The sequence below is a fragment of the Bos taurus genome, chromosome 1, assembly GCF_002263795.3.
Source record: "Bos taurus isolate L1 Dominette 01449 registration number 42190680 breed Hereford chromosome 1, ARS-UCD2.0, whole genome shotgun sequence".
Lineage (NCBI taxonomy): Eukaryota > Metazoa > Chordata > Mammalia > Artiodactyla > Bovidae > Bos > Bos taurus.
The window spans coordinates 76,665,190-76,681,312 of record NC_037328.1 but is presented as its reverse complement, the minus strand read 5'-3'; the positions used below and the strand labels follow the sequence as shown (position 1 = coordinate 76,681,312).

The following is a 16,123-nucleotide window of genomic DNA, read 5'->3' as shown; positions in this document are numbered from 1 at the left end:
GATATGATAGTTTTCATCATGCATTTTGGTGTGCTTGTATTGTATTTGATCACTTACTTGTTCTTTTCTTTACTTTTCTTTCTGTTTCTTTTGTGTTTAGAAGTTTGACTTTGCTTTCAAACTATGAGATCCATGATTATAAGAGCTGTGTGTTTATTTCTGTTTACTGCACAGTTCCTATTAAAGTGTATGAAATGGGAGTTCAGTGAAAACTTCTGGGTTTGAACAAAATTCAATTCTGTATATCAGAAGCTGGAGCTTGCAATCTTTATGGAGAAATCTATGAAAACTTGGCTGCAATTTTTTTCATTGTGGCCTCTCTAATGGTGTGTAGATGAGGTCTATCTCTAGACAGCCTCCCAGACAGGATCGTGATCTTCAGACCACCCCTTTGAATTAGAGAGGTTATTAGTGGCAATGAAATTTAAGGGGAGAAAAACCTCAGATGGTTAAGACATTTTTCTATGCTGAGAAAATTAATGAATTTCCTAACCTGGAGGTGACTAGATCTTAGCCTATAAGGTGATGTGACTGTTTTTTGTCGGTGGTGGTTTAAATTTCACCTAATTCTGTGCTTGAACTTCAAAAGCATCACCTTTCCCTAGTGAGCTGCTCCCTCCTCTAGACTTTCACATGCTATGAAATGCTTCTACTGCAGCCCTGTTCTTTAGACTCTAGCAGTTTATATGCCTTAGAACTGCAGGCTCCGCATGAGCACAGGGGACATTTCCATTCTTTCTTCTCCTTCAGACTGTGTCCAGAGCTTGATACATATTTGCCAAGTGAATTAGCACAAATGTTAGGTTCATCATAAATATTTCCCTCCTCTCCATGGCTTTGAGGTTCCCTGAGATGCCTCTCTGTCTTATTCTGTGTTGGATTTTAAGCTGCTTTGTTGATTTAAAAGTTGTATCGTTATCCTATGCCTTTCTCTAATCTCTCCCTGTTGTTATAAATTGCACCTTTAACTTCAATCAAGCAAAGATTTTTTTCCCATATGCATAATATATTAACACTAAAGTACAGAAATATTAAATGTACAAATTGCTGAATTTTTATAAATAAATGTACAAATTGCTGATTTTTTACAAATCCCCTTCTCCAGAGAATCTTCCCAACCTAGGGATTGAACCCAGGTCTCCCACATTGCAGGAGGATTCTTTACCAGCTGAGTGACAAGGGAAGCTCAAGAATACTGGAGTGGGTAGCCTATCCCTTGTCCAGTGGATCTTCCCAACCCAGGAATCAAACTGGGGTCACCTGCATTGGGTTCACAAGAATTGGTGGATTCTTTACCAAGTGAGCTCTCAGGGAAGCTCTAACACTAAGGTACATAAATATTAAATGTGCAAATTGCTGAATTTTTACAAATGCATCATCATGTAGCTGGGCTTCCCTCGTGGCTCAGTGGTAAAGAATCCGCCTGCCAATGCAAGAGACATGAGTTAAATCCTTGGGTCAGGAAGATCCCCCGGAGAAGGAAATGGCAACCCACTCCAGTATCCTTGCCTGGGAAATTCCTTGGATGAAGGAGACGGGCAGGCTACAATCCATGGGGTCACAAAAGAGTTGGACATGACTTAGTGACTAAACAACAACAGCATCATGTAGCCATCACCTGACTAAGGAATAAAACATTACCCGACCTTGGAAGCCTCACTCTTTCTCCTCCCTGTTAATATAGCCAAAGGCTATCCATATTCTGATTTGGATTAAGCCATTTAATATACTTTTAGACGTTAGGATCTCCACTCCTTCAAATTCTTTAAAATCTAAACAAAACAAAAATCCCATCTTATCATAATAAAAACCAATATTAGTACACTTTTATAATAGTATGAAGTAAAGTAAAGTGAAAATAACTCAGTCATGTCCGACTCTTTGCAATCCCAGGGACCATAGCCTGCCAGGCTCCTCTGTCTATGGAATCCTCCAGGCAAGAATATCAGAGTGGGTAGCCATTCCCTTCTCCAGGGGATCTTCCTGACCCAGGGATCAAACCTGGTTATCCTGCATTGCAGGTGGACTCTTTATTGTCAGAGCCACCCCAGAAGCCCCTTATAATAGTATAATACTTTGCAATTAAAGTTTTCCACTTGTCACATCATTTGATCTTCTACAGCTGCCCTACCCTATGAGATACCAAGGCAGAGGTTTTCACTTCATTTTGAAAATGAGAGATTAGAGGTCTAGAGAAGGTAACCATCTGAACTATGATTTTTTCCAAGTTCAAGTTTTTTATAGAGTGAATCATTACAATCGTGGCTTATCTGTAAGTTACAGAGGCCCGACTTACAGTCATGACTGTTTTTCCTGAAATATTTTGGAAACTAAACTTGTGCCTGGTATGTTAAAAAAGTAGGACATGGCACGTTTTGCTTAATGGTCAGTGATCAACCTGAACCAAGTAATTCGGTCTGTTCTTTGTAAATGCTACTAAAGATAGCTCGTCTGTCTCCTGCGCCACAATTTCTGAAGTGTTTTTCATATATTGCCTCATTTAATAAGAGTTAATTATAACTGAAATTTGCTGAGAGTTATTTATGTTCCTGGATAGTGCTAAGTACTCTACAGGAGTTATCAAGTACACTACTCCCAACAAACTGATGAGGTAGGTATTATTAATAGTTCTTTCACCTCATGTAAAACTCAAGCCTCAGTATCCATAAGTACGGAATAGCTATCAAATTGTTCACCTGCTGGGGAGAAGGTACACTGGAATACTCTTCCTGTGCTAAGAAGTGTCCACAGATGTTAAATTAATCATTAAGACAGTGACCAGGTTATAACTTTAAGTGTTTGCTGTGAATAATTCTCTTGTCCCGGGCCATCCACGATCATACAGTGAAACCTACTACACCAAGTTCCGTGCACTTTCACCTTCTTCTGACTGAAAACCTAGTTCTAGTTCTTTTTTGTGAAGGGTGAGACTTAATGATGATATTTCTTCCCTCATCCCATGGAGCGTGTTGCTATTCAAAATATTAAAGAACAAAAGGAAATCAACCTGCTCACATTCTATTCCAAGCTTCTAAAGGTGGCAGGTGGTATATTATGTTATATATGTCCTCTCAGAGTTCCAAACACTTTGAAGCTATTTAGTTAGAAAGAAAAAGGCAGTATCTAAGAAGAGTGTGCTCATGTTTTCTGAACTTTGACTCTGCTGTTGTATCGAGGTTACCAACACTGGCTTGATGTGCTAAAAGTTGGAACAGTTTCATTGATCTCTCCATGTGCCTCTACTGCTAGGCTTTTTTGGGAACATTTCATACTTAACGATAGGATTGTGTTATTTTCAAAGTGAAATTTGAAAATAGAAACCAAATTCGGGTTAAAACAGCTTTCATTTATTTAAATTGTCTAAAGGGGTTCATGAATCATTTGTGAAGCTTTTTAAAAATAAAAATCACGTGACTTACACATATCTTGTCAAATTAATATGCAATAAAATTGGCTTTTCTGAAAGTACAACTCTATGAATTTTAACTCATGGATAGACTCATTTAATCGTTGCCCCAGTCAGGACATAGAACTGTTCTGTGTCCCAAACAACACCCTTGTGCTGTCTGTAGCAGGGGCTACTGCCTCTAGCCCCTGATCTGTTCTATGTCACTTTAGTTTTGTCTTTTCGAAATGTCATTTAAATCTGGATGGTGGATAACCTATTGAAACTGGCCTTTTTTTTTTTTTTTTTTCCACCCAGCATAATGCCTTTGACACTCAGCTGTTGTTATCAACAGCTCATTGTTACACACTGATGACGAGGAGTCCATTTTGGGGTTGTACCAGGGTTTGTTTGGATTTCTCATGTGGCTCAGTGATAAAGAATCTGCCTGCTCCTACATGAAATACAGAAGATTTCTGGTTTGGGAAGATCTCCTGGAGGAGGAAATGGCAACCCACTCCAGTACTCGTGCCTGGAAGGTCACATGGACACAGGAGCCTGGTGGGCTACAGTCCATGGGGTCACAAAGAGTTGGACACAACTGAGTAACTGAGCAGACACACACACACAAGGATTGTTTATCTGTTTCCCAACTGTGGGACATTTGAGTTGTTTCTAGTTTATGGCAATTAATAATGTAGTCACTATAATCATTCATGTATAGGTTTTTGTCTGAACATAGGTTTCCATTTCTCTTGTGTAAATAGCTAGGAGTAGGATTGCTAGGTTCTATGGTATATGTGTGTTTACCTGGCTTCCCTGATGGTTTAGATAGCAATCTACCTGCAATGCCGGAGACCTGGGTTAGATCACTGGGTTGGGAAAATCCCATGGAGGAGGGCACGGCAACCCACTCCAGTATTCTTGCCTCGAGAATCCCCATGGACAGAGAACCCCGGAGGGGCTACCATCTATGGGGTCACAAAGAGTTGGACATGACTGAGTGACTAAGCATGCACAACTGAATAAGAAACTGACAAGTTGTTTTCTTAAGAGGCTGTACCATTTTGTAGTCTCAGCAGTAAGAGAGTTCCAGTTGTTCTGTATTCTCTTCAGCATTTAGTATTGTCAGTATTTCTTTTTTCTTTTTAAGATTAGTTATTTTTATTTTCTGATGTGGACCATTTTTTAAAAATCTTTATTTCATTTGTTACAACACTGCTTCTGTTTTATGCATTGGTTTTTTTGGCCAAGAGGCATGTGGGATCTTAGCTCCCTCACTAGGGATCAGACCTGCACACTCTATGCTGGAAGGCAAAGTCTTAACCACTAGACTGCTAGGGAAGTTCCTACTGTCAGTATTTCTTACTTTAGTTTTTCTGAAAGGTGTTTAGTGGTATCTCATTTTGTGGTTTTAATTTTCACTTACTTATAGCTAACAATGTTGAATTTTGATAACGTGCCTCTTTAAGACTTTTGACATTTTAAAATTAGGTTGGTTGTAGTGTGATTCCTATAACTTTATTCTTCTTTGTCAAAATGGTTTCCTATATTTAAGGTATTTCTCTTTCCATATAAATCTTAGAATCAACTTGTGTATATCTGTAAAGAGATCTTTCTAGAATTTTTGATTGGAATTTCATTGTTTGTCAAATAATTTGGGGGAGAATTGGCATCTTTTTTATGTGGAGTCTTATGATCCATGAGCATGGTATATCTCTTGTATTATTTTCTGTTACCAATGTAGTAAATACCAGAAATGTAGTGGCTTAAAGCAACATCCAAAATTAATTAATTAATTAAAAATCATTTATTAACACCAGAGATTCTGTGAGTCAAAAGTGCAGGTTAGTATGGTTTAGTTGGTTCTCTGCTTAGGGCCTCACATGGCTAAAATCAAAGGGATCAAGGTTGTCAGCAAGGTGGTGTTCCTTTCTAGAGGTGCTTGGAAAGATGACTCTTCAAAGTTGTTGCCCAAATTTCACGCACTGTAGCTACAGGCTGAAGTTCTTGTTTCCTTACTGGTTGTCAGGTGAAAGTGAAGAGGAACTTTAAATAGTCTCTTGATGAAAGTGAAAGAAGAGAGTGAAAATGCTGACTTAAAACTTAACATTCAAAAAACTAAGATTATGGCATCCAGTCCCATCACTTCATGGCAAATAGATGGGGAAACAATGGAAACAGTGAGAGACTTTATTTTCTTGGGCTCTAAAATCACTGCAGATGATGACTGCAGCCATGAAATTAAATGGCACTTGCTCCTTGGAAGAAAAGCTATGACAAATCTAGACACCATATAAAAAGCACAGACATTACTTTGTTGACTAAGGTCTGTCTAGTCAAGGCTATGGTTTTTCCAGTAGTCATGTATTGATTTGAGAGCTGGACTATAAAGAAAGCTGAGCACTGAAGATCTGATGCTTTTGAACTATGGTGTTGGAGAAGACTTTTGAGAGTCCCTTCATTTGCAAGAGATCAAACCAGTAAGTCCTAAAGGAAATCAGTACTGAATATTCATTGGAAAGACTGATGCTGAAGCTGAAGCTCCAATACTTTGGCCACCTGATGTGAAGAGCTGACTCATTGGAAAACATCACAAGGCTGGGAAAGATTGAAGGTAGGAGGAGAAAGGGATGACAGAGGATGAGGTGGATGTATGGCATCATTGACTCGATGGACATGAGTTTGAGTAAGCTCTGGGAGTTGGTGATGGACAGGGAAGCTTGACGTGCTGCAGTCCATGGGGTCACAAAGAGTAAGACGTGACTGAGCAACTGAACTGTAGGCTGAAGATTTCTCCAGTTCTTTGATGCAACTGGCATTCCATGGCATGTTTCTATATTTATTTTTCAACATCAGAGGCCTATAGCATTCTTCTCTTACTTCCCATTTCTTTGGCTCATCCTTTGCTACATTTCTCTGACTTTAGCCAGAAAAAGTTGTCTGGCTTTTCAGGGCTCATAATGCAGAGTTCCAAAGAACAGCAAGCAGAGATAAGAAAGCCTTCCTCAGTGATCAGTGCAAAGAAATAGAGGGAAACAATAGAATGGGAAAGACTAGAGATCTCTTCAAGAAAATTAGAGATACCAAGGGAACATTTCATGCAAAGATGGGCTCATTAAAGAACATAAATGGTATGGATCTAACAGAAGCAGAAAATACTAAGAGGAGGTGGCAAGAATACACAGAAGAACTGTAAAAAAAAAGATCTTCATGACCCAGATAATCACGATGGTGTGATCCCTCACCTAGAGCCAGACATCCTGGAAGATGAGGTCAAGTGGGCCTTAGGAAGCATCAATACAAACAAAGCTAGTGGAGGTAATGGAATTCCAGTTGAGCTATTTCAAATCCTAAAAGATGATGCTGTGAAAGTGCCGCACTCAATATGCCAGCAAATTTGGAAAACTCAGCAGTGGCCATCGGACTAGAAAGGGTCAGTTTTCATTCCAATCCAAAAGAAAGGCAATGCCAAAGAATGCTCAAACTACCACAGAATTGCACTCATCTTACACGCTAGTAAAGTAATGCTCAAAATTCTCCAAGTCAGGCTTCAGCAATATGTGAAATGTCAACTTTCAGATATTCAAGCTGGTTTTAGAAAAGGCAGAGGAACCAGAGATCAAATTGCCAACATCCGCTGGATCATTAAAAAAGCAAGAGAGTTCCAGAAAAAACATCTATTTCTGCTTTACTGACAATGTCAAAGCCTTTGACTGTGTGGAACACAATAAACTATAGAAAATTCTGAAAGAGATGGGAATACCAGACCACCTGACCTGCCTCTTGAGAAACCTATATGCAGGTCAGGAAGCAACAGTTAGAACTGGACATGGTACAACAGACTGGTTCCAAATAGGAAAAGGAGTACGTCAAGGCTGTATATTGTCACCCTGCTTATTTAACTTCTATGCAGAGTACATCATGAGAAACGCTGGGCTGGAGGAAGCACAAGCTGGAATCAAGATTGCCTGGAGAAATATCAATAACCTCAGATATGCAGATGATACCACCCTATGGCAGAAAGTGAAGAAGAACTAAAGAGCCTCTTGATGAAAGTGAAAGAGGAGAGTGAAAAATTTGGCTTAAAGATCAACATTCAGACAACTAAGATCATGACATCTGGTCCCATCACTTCATGGCAAATAGATAGGGAAACAGTGGAAAGAGTGGCTGATTTTTTTTTTTTTTTTTTGAGGGGGCTCCTAAATCACTGCAGATGGTGACTGCAGCCATGAAATTAAAAGACACTCCTTGGAAGGAAAGTTATGACCAACCTAGACAACATATTAAAAAGCAGAGACAATTTAAATTAAAAAAAAAAAAGCAGAGACATTACTTTGCCAACAAAGGTCCGTCTAGTGTAGTTTTTCCAGTCTATGGTTTTTCCAGTAGTTATGTATGGATGTGAGAGTTGGATTATAAAGAAATCTGAGCACCGAAGAATTGATGCTTTTGAACTGTGGTGTTGGAGAAGACTCTTGAGAGTCCCTTGGACTGCAAGGAGATCCAACCAGTCCATCCTATAGGAGATTAGTCTTGAGTGTTCATTGGAAGTAGTGATGTTGAAGCTGAAACTCCAATACTTTGGCCACCTGTTGCGAAGAACTGACTAATTTGAAAAGATCTTGATGCTTGGAAAGATTTAAGGCATGAGAAGAGGGGATGAGAGAGGATGAGATGGTTGGATGGCATCACCGACTCAATGTACATTAGTTTGGGTAAACTCTGGGTGTTGCTGAGGGACAGGGAGGCCTGGTGTGCTGCAGTGTATGGGGTCACAAAGAGTAGGACATGACTGAGTGACTGAACTGAACTGAATGGTTAGATCAAGCCCGTGTGAATAATCCAATATAATCTCTGTATTTTAAGCTCTATAATCTTAATTACATTTGTAAAGTTACTTTTGCCAAGTTAAATAACATTATGGGTTCCAGAGATTAGGGCATGAAGTCCATCTTGACAACCAAGTATTTAGTTTCTTTGGTTTCTTATCAATGTTTTGTAAATTTCAGCATACAGATTTTACATATGTTTGATCAAGCTTTTTAGCTGAACATTTTAGTTTTTCTTTGAGTTATTGTAACCAGTATTAAAAAAATCTTTATAATTGTTTATTGCTAGTTTATAGTAATATGTTTAATTTTTGTGCATTGACTACACATTCTGTAATCTTGCTAACCATATTTAGTTCTATTTATAAATAGATTCCTTAGGACTTTTTATGTTGAAAATCATGTCATCTGTGTATAGCCATATTGCATGGGTAAGACTTCTAGAATGATGTTGAATAGTACAAGGAATATCCTTTCCTTGCTCCTTAAAGCATTCAGTCTTTTAACATTAGGTGTAATGGCTTTAGGTTTTTTATTAGATGCTCTTTTGCTATTTGAGTAAGTTCCCTCCTATACTTAGGTTCCTGAGAATTTGTATCATGAATCGGTATTGAATTTGGTCAAGTACTGTTCCTGCATCAATTGATATGATGATGTGGTTTTTCTTCTTTAAATCTGTGAAAATACTGAAACCAATCTTGAATTCCTGGGATAAACTCTGCTTGATTGTAGAATATCTGTAAATTTGTTTTCTTGTGCTGTCTATGGTAGGTTTTGTAATGAGAGTAATATTGATGCCATTAAATGAATTGGAACAGTTTTGTCCTCTTTAATTTTCTGGAGGAAATTGTGTAGAATTGATGTTATTAATTCTTTAAATGTTTGGTAGAATTCACCAGTGAAACCACCAATGCTTAAATATTTATTTTTTGGAAGATTTCTACCTATACATGCAAGCTATTTTTAATAATTATCAGATCAGATCAGATCAGATCAGTCACTCAGTCATGTCTGACTCTTTGCGACACCATGAATCGCAACACGCCAGGCCTCCCTGTCTATCACCAACTCCTGGAGTTCACTCAGACTCACATCCATCAAGTCAGTGATGCCATCCAGCCATCTCATCCTCTGTCGTCCCCTTCTCCTCCTGCCCCAATCCCTCCCAGCATCAGAGTCTTTTCAATGAGTCAACTCTTAGCATGAGGTGGCCAAAGTACTGGAGTTTCAGCTATAGCATCATTCCTTCCAAAGAAATCCCAGGGCCGATCTCCTTCAGAATGGACTGGTTGGATCTCCTTGCAGTCCAAGGGACTTTCAAGAGTCTTCTCCAACACCACAGTTCAAAAGCATCAATTCTTCGGCGCTCAGCTTTCTTCACAGTCCAACTCTCACATCCATACATGACCACTGGAAAAACCATAGCCTTGACTAGACGAACCTTTGTTAGCAAAGTAATGTCTCTGCTTTTGAATATGCTATCTAGGTTGATCATAACTTTCCTTCCAAGGAGTAAGCGTCTTTTAACTTCATAGCTGCAGTCACCATCTGTAGTGATTTTGGAGTCCAGAAAAATAAAGTCTGACACTGTTTCCACTGTTTCTCCATCTGTTTCCCATGAAGTGATGAGACCGGATGCCATGATCTTCGTTTTCTGAATGTTGAGCTTTAAGCCCACTTTTTCACTCTCCTCTTTCACTTTCATCAAAAGGCTTTTTAGTTGCTCTTCACTTTCTGCCATAAGGGTGGTGTCATCTGCATATCTGAGGTTATTGATATTTCTCCAGGCAATCTTGATTCCAGCTTGTGCTTCCTCCAGCCTGGCATTTCTTATGATGTACTCTGCATATAAGTTAAATAAGCAGGGTGACAATATACAGCCTTGACGTACTCCTTTTCCTATTTGGAACCAGTCTGTTGTTCCATGTCCAGTTCTAACTGTTGTTTCCTGACCTGCATACAAATTTCTCAAGAGTCAGATCAGGTGGTCTGGTATTCCCATCCCTTTCAGAATTTTCCACAGTTTATAATTATAGGACCATTCAAATTGTACTTTTAATTTTGTATGAACTTTGGTAACTTGTGGCTTTTGAGATGTTGGTCCATTTTATCTAAATTGTGGCATTTGCGTGCCTAGAGCTTTTAGTATTGCCTTATTATAATTTTAATGCTGTGTAATCAGTAGTGAAATACTCTCTTTTATTCCTAATAGTGATACATGTTTTACTTTCATTGTTGATTCTCCTGGCTAAAGGTTAAGCAATTTTATTTTTCTTTTCAAGGAACCAGCTTTTGGCTTTGTTATTTTTTCTATGCATATTATTATTTCTGGTCTAAAAATCTTTGAGCAAGAGAAAAAAGAGGCAACAAAGGAAGAGATGGTTGGATAGCATCACCAACTCAATGGACATGAGTTGAGCAAATTCCAAAAGATAGTGAAGGACAGGGAAGCCTGGCATACTACAGTCCATGGGGTCTCAGAGTCTGACACAGCTTAGTGCCTGAACAACAACATAAATCTTTATCTCCATTCTTTATTATTTCCCTCATTTTGCTTGCTTGGTTTAGTTTTCTCTTCTTTTTGTAGGTTCTTAAGGTAAATATTAGATTATTTTTTGGGATCTTTATTCTTTTTTTTTGTGAACTTTTAATACAGAAAATTATTCTCTAAGCACTGATTTAACTGCATCCCATGCATTTTGGTATGCTGGATTTTCACTTTTGTTCAGTTCAAAATATTTTCTAATTTCCCTCAAGACTTTCTCTTTGTTCCATGTATTATTTAGAAGTATATATTTTAATTCCTAAATCTTTGGAGATTTTTAATTAATTTATTTATATTTGTAGTTTAATTCTACGGTTAGAGAATATATTTTGAATTCCTTTAAATTTGTTTAAGTTTGATTTATGGTGCATGATATTATGGTGAATGCTTATGCATACTTGAAAAGAATGTGCCATTGCTTCCAATTTAGAGTCTTCAAAAAGTTGCTCCATGTACTCTCCCCAGGTTTATAGCTACATTCATTAAGAAAGACAAAGTGGAATATGCTTACTTCATTATACCCAGATTCAGAGCCTATTATGTTACTTTGCTGAAAGGTTTTGAAGCAAAACCTACTCAAACGTTATCAGTATATTAGAAAAAGGAAAAGAAAGATCTAGATGGAATTCGGGCTCAAGGAAGTAATTGGGCTGCAGGGCTGATCCTGCATGTGGATGACCATCTAAGTTCTGTGACTTGGTGTTAATGTCCAAGTATTCAGTGGACAGGTCAAAGCATAGGGTATCTGTCAACCACAAATGAAGCAGATAAAGCTTCATGGTTAGATGAGGTTTATCCAGCTTAGAGTAAGATATTACAGGGGAAAAAAATGCAGGCTCCTAGAACAGAGTGCTAATAAGAACCAAGTTGAAGGACCATGCCCCAACCAGGTTGCTGAGATTCGGAGAGTGGCTATGATCTGATTATGGAGCTGCATATGGAATTAAGGAAACTGATGTATGAATCTAGCCTGTGGTCTTATGAAATACTGTTGTATAGAAGGAAGCCTGAGCAAATGATGATTCAGAGATAATCTGAATTATTATCTAGGGGTAGATAGCCTAGTTTCAGCCTATCTCCTGGTCAGTGAGAAAATCCAGTGATCAGGGCAAACTCAGAGGTAAGGAAATTTTGAAGCTTAATGTCCCTAGAGAAGGCAGACACTGGAAAGATTAATTTACATGGATAGATGTTAAAGTGAATATGTAATAGCAATCTTTATTATCATGTTGATTACATAGAACTAAGTACATATTTGAAACTTCTTGCTAGGTGATATAGACATTATACTAGGAAACAATGGCATTGAATATGAGATAAGTACTAATATCTAAGAGGGGAAGTGTGGAATGATCATATAGTAAACAAAATGCAGGGAAGGATGACTAGGAATTTATTGTATGTAGGTTCTAGTCATCTGAAGCAAAGGCAGAAGCTATTAAACCCCAGCACAATAATATAAAGCTAGGTTGTACTTCAGACCATGAGAAATCCTGCATTATTAGATAGATTCCTTTTCTTTTCTGATTGTTTCTCCAGTCTAAAAATACCCAGACCCACTCTCCACAAGAAATAAGAATCAAAAGCATATTACTGGACTTCCCTGGTGGTCCAGTGGATAAGATTCCAAGCTTCCACTGCAGGGGGTGCGGCAGGTTCAATCCCTGGTCTGAAAAGTTCTGCATGCTGCAGTGCAGCCAAAAAAAAAGGAAAAAAAAAAAAAATTGTATTACTTGTAACAATAGTAAACTTCTGAGGCTGAATGCAAATCTATGTTAAATGAATCAATCTTCTCAGAAACATTTCAGATCATTGGTACCTTTAGTCTTTTAAAACCAGCCTGCACAATCATATTTTCTTTTCAGTCTGATTTATTCTGATTCATTACAAGGCAGGACTGACCCTGGATTTGTATTTGCACACATTATTTTAAGTTTACCTTGGTAACCTGACTCCTTGTTGCCTCCAGCATAATCCAGTTACTCCTGGGATTATCAATTTAGGCTCTCAATCACACACTAATTAGAATGTCTTCAAAGTGTTGCCATAGGAACTCAGCAGCTTATAAACAGGCGAATTGTGAAAGTAGAGAGGTGTGAGGCTTTTTTTTTTTAATAGCCAAAAACAGTTTGGCAGGTTAGAATCCTTTAGCATAGCTGAGTATTGGAACTGAGATTACTTTGCTTTATGCTGCTGCTGCTGCTAAGTCGCCTCAGTCGTGTCTGACTCTGTGCAACCCCATAGACTGCAGCCCACTAAGGCTCCCCTGTCCCTGGGATTCTCCAGGCAAGAACACTGGAGTGGGTTGCCATTTCCTTCTCCAATGCATGAAAGTGAAAAGTGAAAGTGAAGTCGCTCAGTCGTGTCCGACTCTTAGCGACCCCATGGACTGCAGCCCTCCAGGTTCCTCTGTCCATGGGGTTTTCCAGGCAAGAGTACTGGAGTGGGGTGCCATAATTAAATGTCTACTTGCTCTCTGTTGATAAGGACTATACAGAATTATTAATTACTTTTGTTAATGTCTTGGATGAGGACATAGGTGGAATGTTCATCAAGTTTATGGATGACACAAAACTAGGAGCATAACAATTATTGTGATGATTGACTGAGGAATCGAACTGATTTCAAGACAGAATTTAGTGGCAATCCATCCAATATGTGCCTGAAGAAAATTTCTGTGATTCTCTCTTTGCTGTTTAAAGTAATCCCAAGTTCTTAGCCTACTGTTCAAGACCTTGCAATATTCTGATCCTAAAGCCCCTTGCTTTCCACCAAAATCTTTTATAGTTCTTTTCCTAATACCCTGTGCTTGAGTCAAACTGAATTATTTATAGATGATTTCCTATTTATGTTCCATGCTTTCCTCTGAGCATTATTCTCCACTGAGTTTCTTTCCCCGACACTTTCCTTCTGCCTCAATTCTAAATTTCCAAACCACTTCTTTCAGTTTAAAGCTACTTCTTCTATTTAGTCTTCTTTGACGGCCTTAGCTGGAGTAATCCCTTTCTTTTGCTGATCTTCAATAACACTTATCAGCTCCTCTCTATTTTTATCACTTTACTTTGTATTGCAGCTACTTCTTGTACACACTTAAGTTTCTGTTAGACTCTGCTTAGTACTCAAACTTCCGTCTGATAAATCTTTGAACATCCTGTAGTGCCTCTGCATGTCTATTGTTCAAAGTTGATGGTGCTGAAGTGGTTTGCATGTGGTGTATTTCCTCTATGGGGGATAAGTGCCTTTAGAGAAGGCCCTACATCTTGCTTGAGAGGTCTCTGCAATTATAGGCTAGTGACTTGTAAACAGAAAGTGTTCAATACGTGTTTTATTGAATTAAAGAATGCCGATAGGAAAACTCCCTAAGGGAATGGTATAAGAATTAGAAGGGAATGGTGGTGTTAAGAAAGAGACATTTAATTTTTGAGATAAAATGTTGTTTAAGATATAATAAACTCTCCTGTGATGTGTGTTGCTGTTCAGTTCCCAAATCATGTCTGACTCTTTGCAACCCCATGGACCTCATGCAAGTCCAGCATGCCAAGCTTCCCTGTCCCTCACCATCTCCTGTAGTTTGCCCAAGTTCATGTCCAATGAATCAGTGATGCCATCCAACCATCTCATCCTCTGTTGTACCCTTTTCCTCCTGCCATCGATCTTTCCCAGCATCAGGATCTTTTCCAGTGAGTTGGCTCTTCGTGTCAGGTGGCCAAAGTATTGAAGCTTCAGCTTCAGCATCAGTCCTTCCAAAGAGTATTCAGGGTTGATTTCCTTTAAGATTGACTGGTTTGATCTCCTTGCTTTCCAAGGGACTCTTATGTACAATCATGCTAAGAAAGAAGCACAATAGAGATTTTTGGTGATGTGTGGCCAACAGAGGTGACAAGTGTATGAAACTTGCATCCTCCTTTAAAATGACCACACATTCTGGATGGCTTGAACAATACTGGTCTATACCTTTTGTTTCAGTGTAGCACTCTTATAAATGTTCCATTTCAAATGCTGTTAGTAGGTCACCCTATTTATTAAATACTTCTATGATTTTTAGACTACTGTACTACTGTGAAACTTGTGACATAGGCTAATATTTGGGATAATAGACATAGTTTGTCAGGTGTGGATATAAATCTCATCTCTGCAACCTACTAGAAATATGATCTGAACAAGTTACGAAGACCTCTGTGATTACCCCCATATATCTGTTATGTTCAAAACAGAGTGGAGGTCCTTGATATGTAATTTCTCAATAATATTCAGGTTTCAGTACTTATAACCCCACAGAGGTTTTATCAGGGGCCAGATATGTGTAGAATAGTGGTGAAAGAAATAGTTAACAGAGTTGTTATACCTCTAGCCCTTCTGCATTAAAGATCACACAACCAAATAAAAGGACATTGTTCTTGCTAGTGAACTGTTTCAGCTGGTTACCAACAGAAGGGCTAAACATCACAGAAACTAGAATCCAGCTTCATCATTTGTCTCTTGAGTAGGAAGAGTAGAGCAGGCACAGTAAGACATGAGAGTTATACATTTCCCTTTACTATAAATTCAGAGTATCATGGACTGCAAACCAAGTCTGAATCTAGGATTTCTAGATTTTCTGTTCCTCACTAAGAAGAAAAAGTGTCTAGATAATAAAACATTTCCTAGTGGAAATAAACCAAGACAATATGATGAAGAGTAAGAAGAACAAACTTATCTGCCAGAAATTCAACTCTGATGAAAAAAAAAACTAAAAAAAAGTATTTTTAAGTAGGCAGAGTTCAGTGATTAAGAGACCATTCTAGAGCCAGGCTGTTGTAATTTAATCATTATCCTGCCACTTTCTGGGGCTTCCCAGGTGCCACAAGTGGTAAAGAATCTGCCTGCTAATGCAGGAGACTCAAGAGACAAGTGTTTGATCCCTGGGTCTTCAGGAAGATTCCCTGGAGAAGGGAATGGCAACCCACTCCAGTATTCTTGCCTGGAAAATTCCATGGACAGAGGAGCCTGACGGACTACAGTCCATGTGGTTGCAAAGAGTTGGACGTGACTGAGCATGCACATGCTAGATGCACCAGTTACTCTTTTCTAGCCAAAGGATCTTTTATCTTATTTACACTTGTCTCAGTTTTCTTACCTGTAATATGGAGATATAAAAAAAGCCTATCTTCCTGGTTGATTCTGACAATATTAACATTGTAAAATTGTTATAATTTTATGATTGTGTCATATTTTTATAAATATTAAAAGTGTGTTATTATAAATATATTTTTGTGTTAATATTGTAGAAGTCTTAAAACAGTTCCTAGTCGATAGTCAGCCTACATATGCATTAGTATTGTTTAAGCACTTGAGGGTAATAAGTACTCTCCTTGCCTT

General features: G+C 38.4%; 1 protein-coding gene across 13 annotated transcripts in view; it reads left to right on the top strand.

The window, feature by feature from the left end:
* IL1RAP (interleukin 1 receptor accessory protein) overlaps positions 1-16,123 on the top strand; it is a 244,081-nt gene that overhangs the window by 42,170 nt on the left and 185,788 nt on the right. The gene's annotated exons all lie outside the window — the stretch shown is intronic.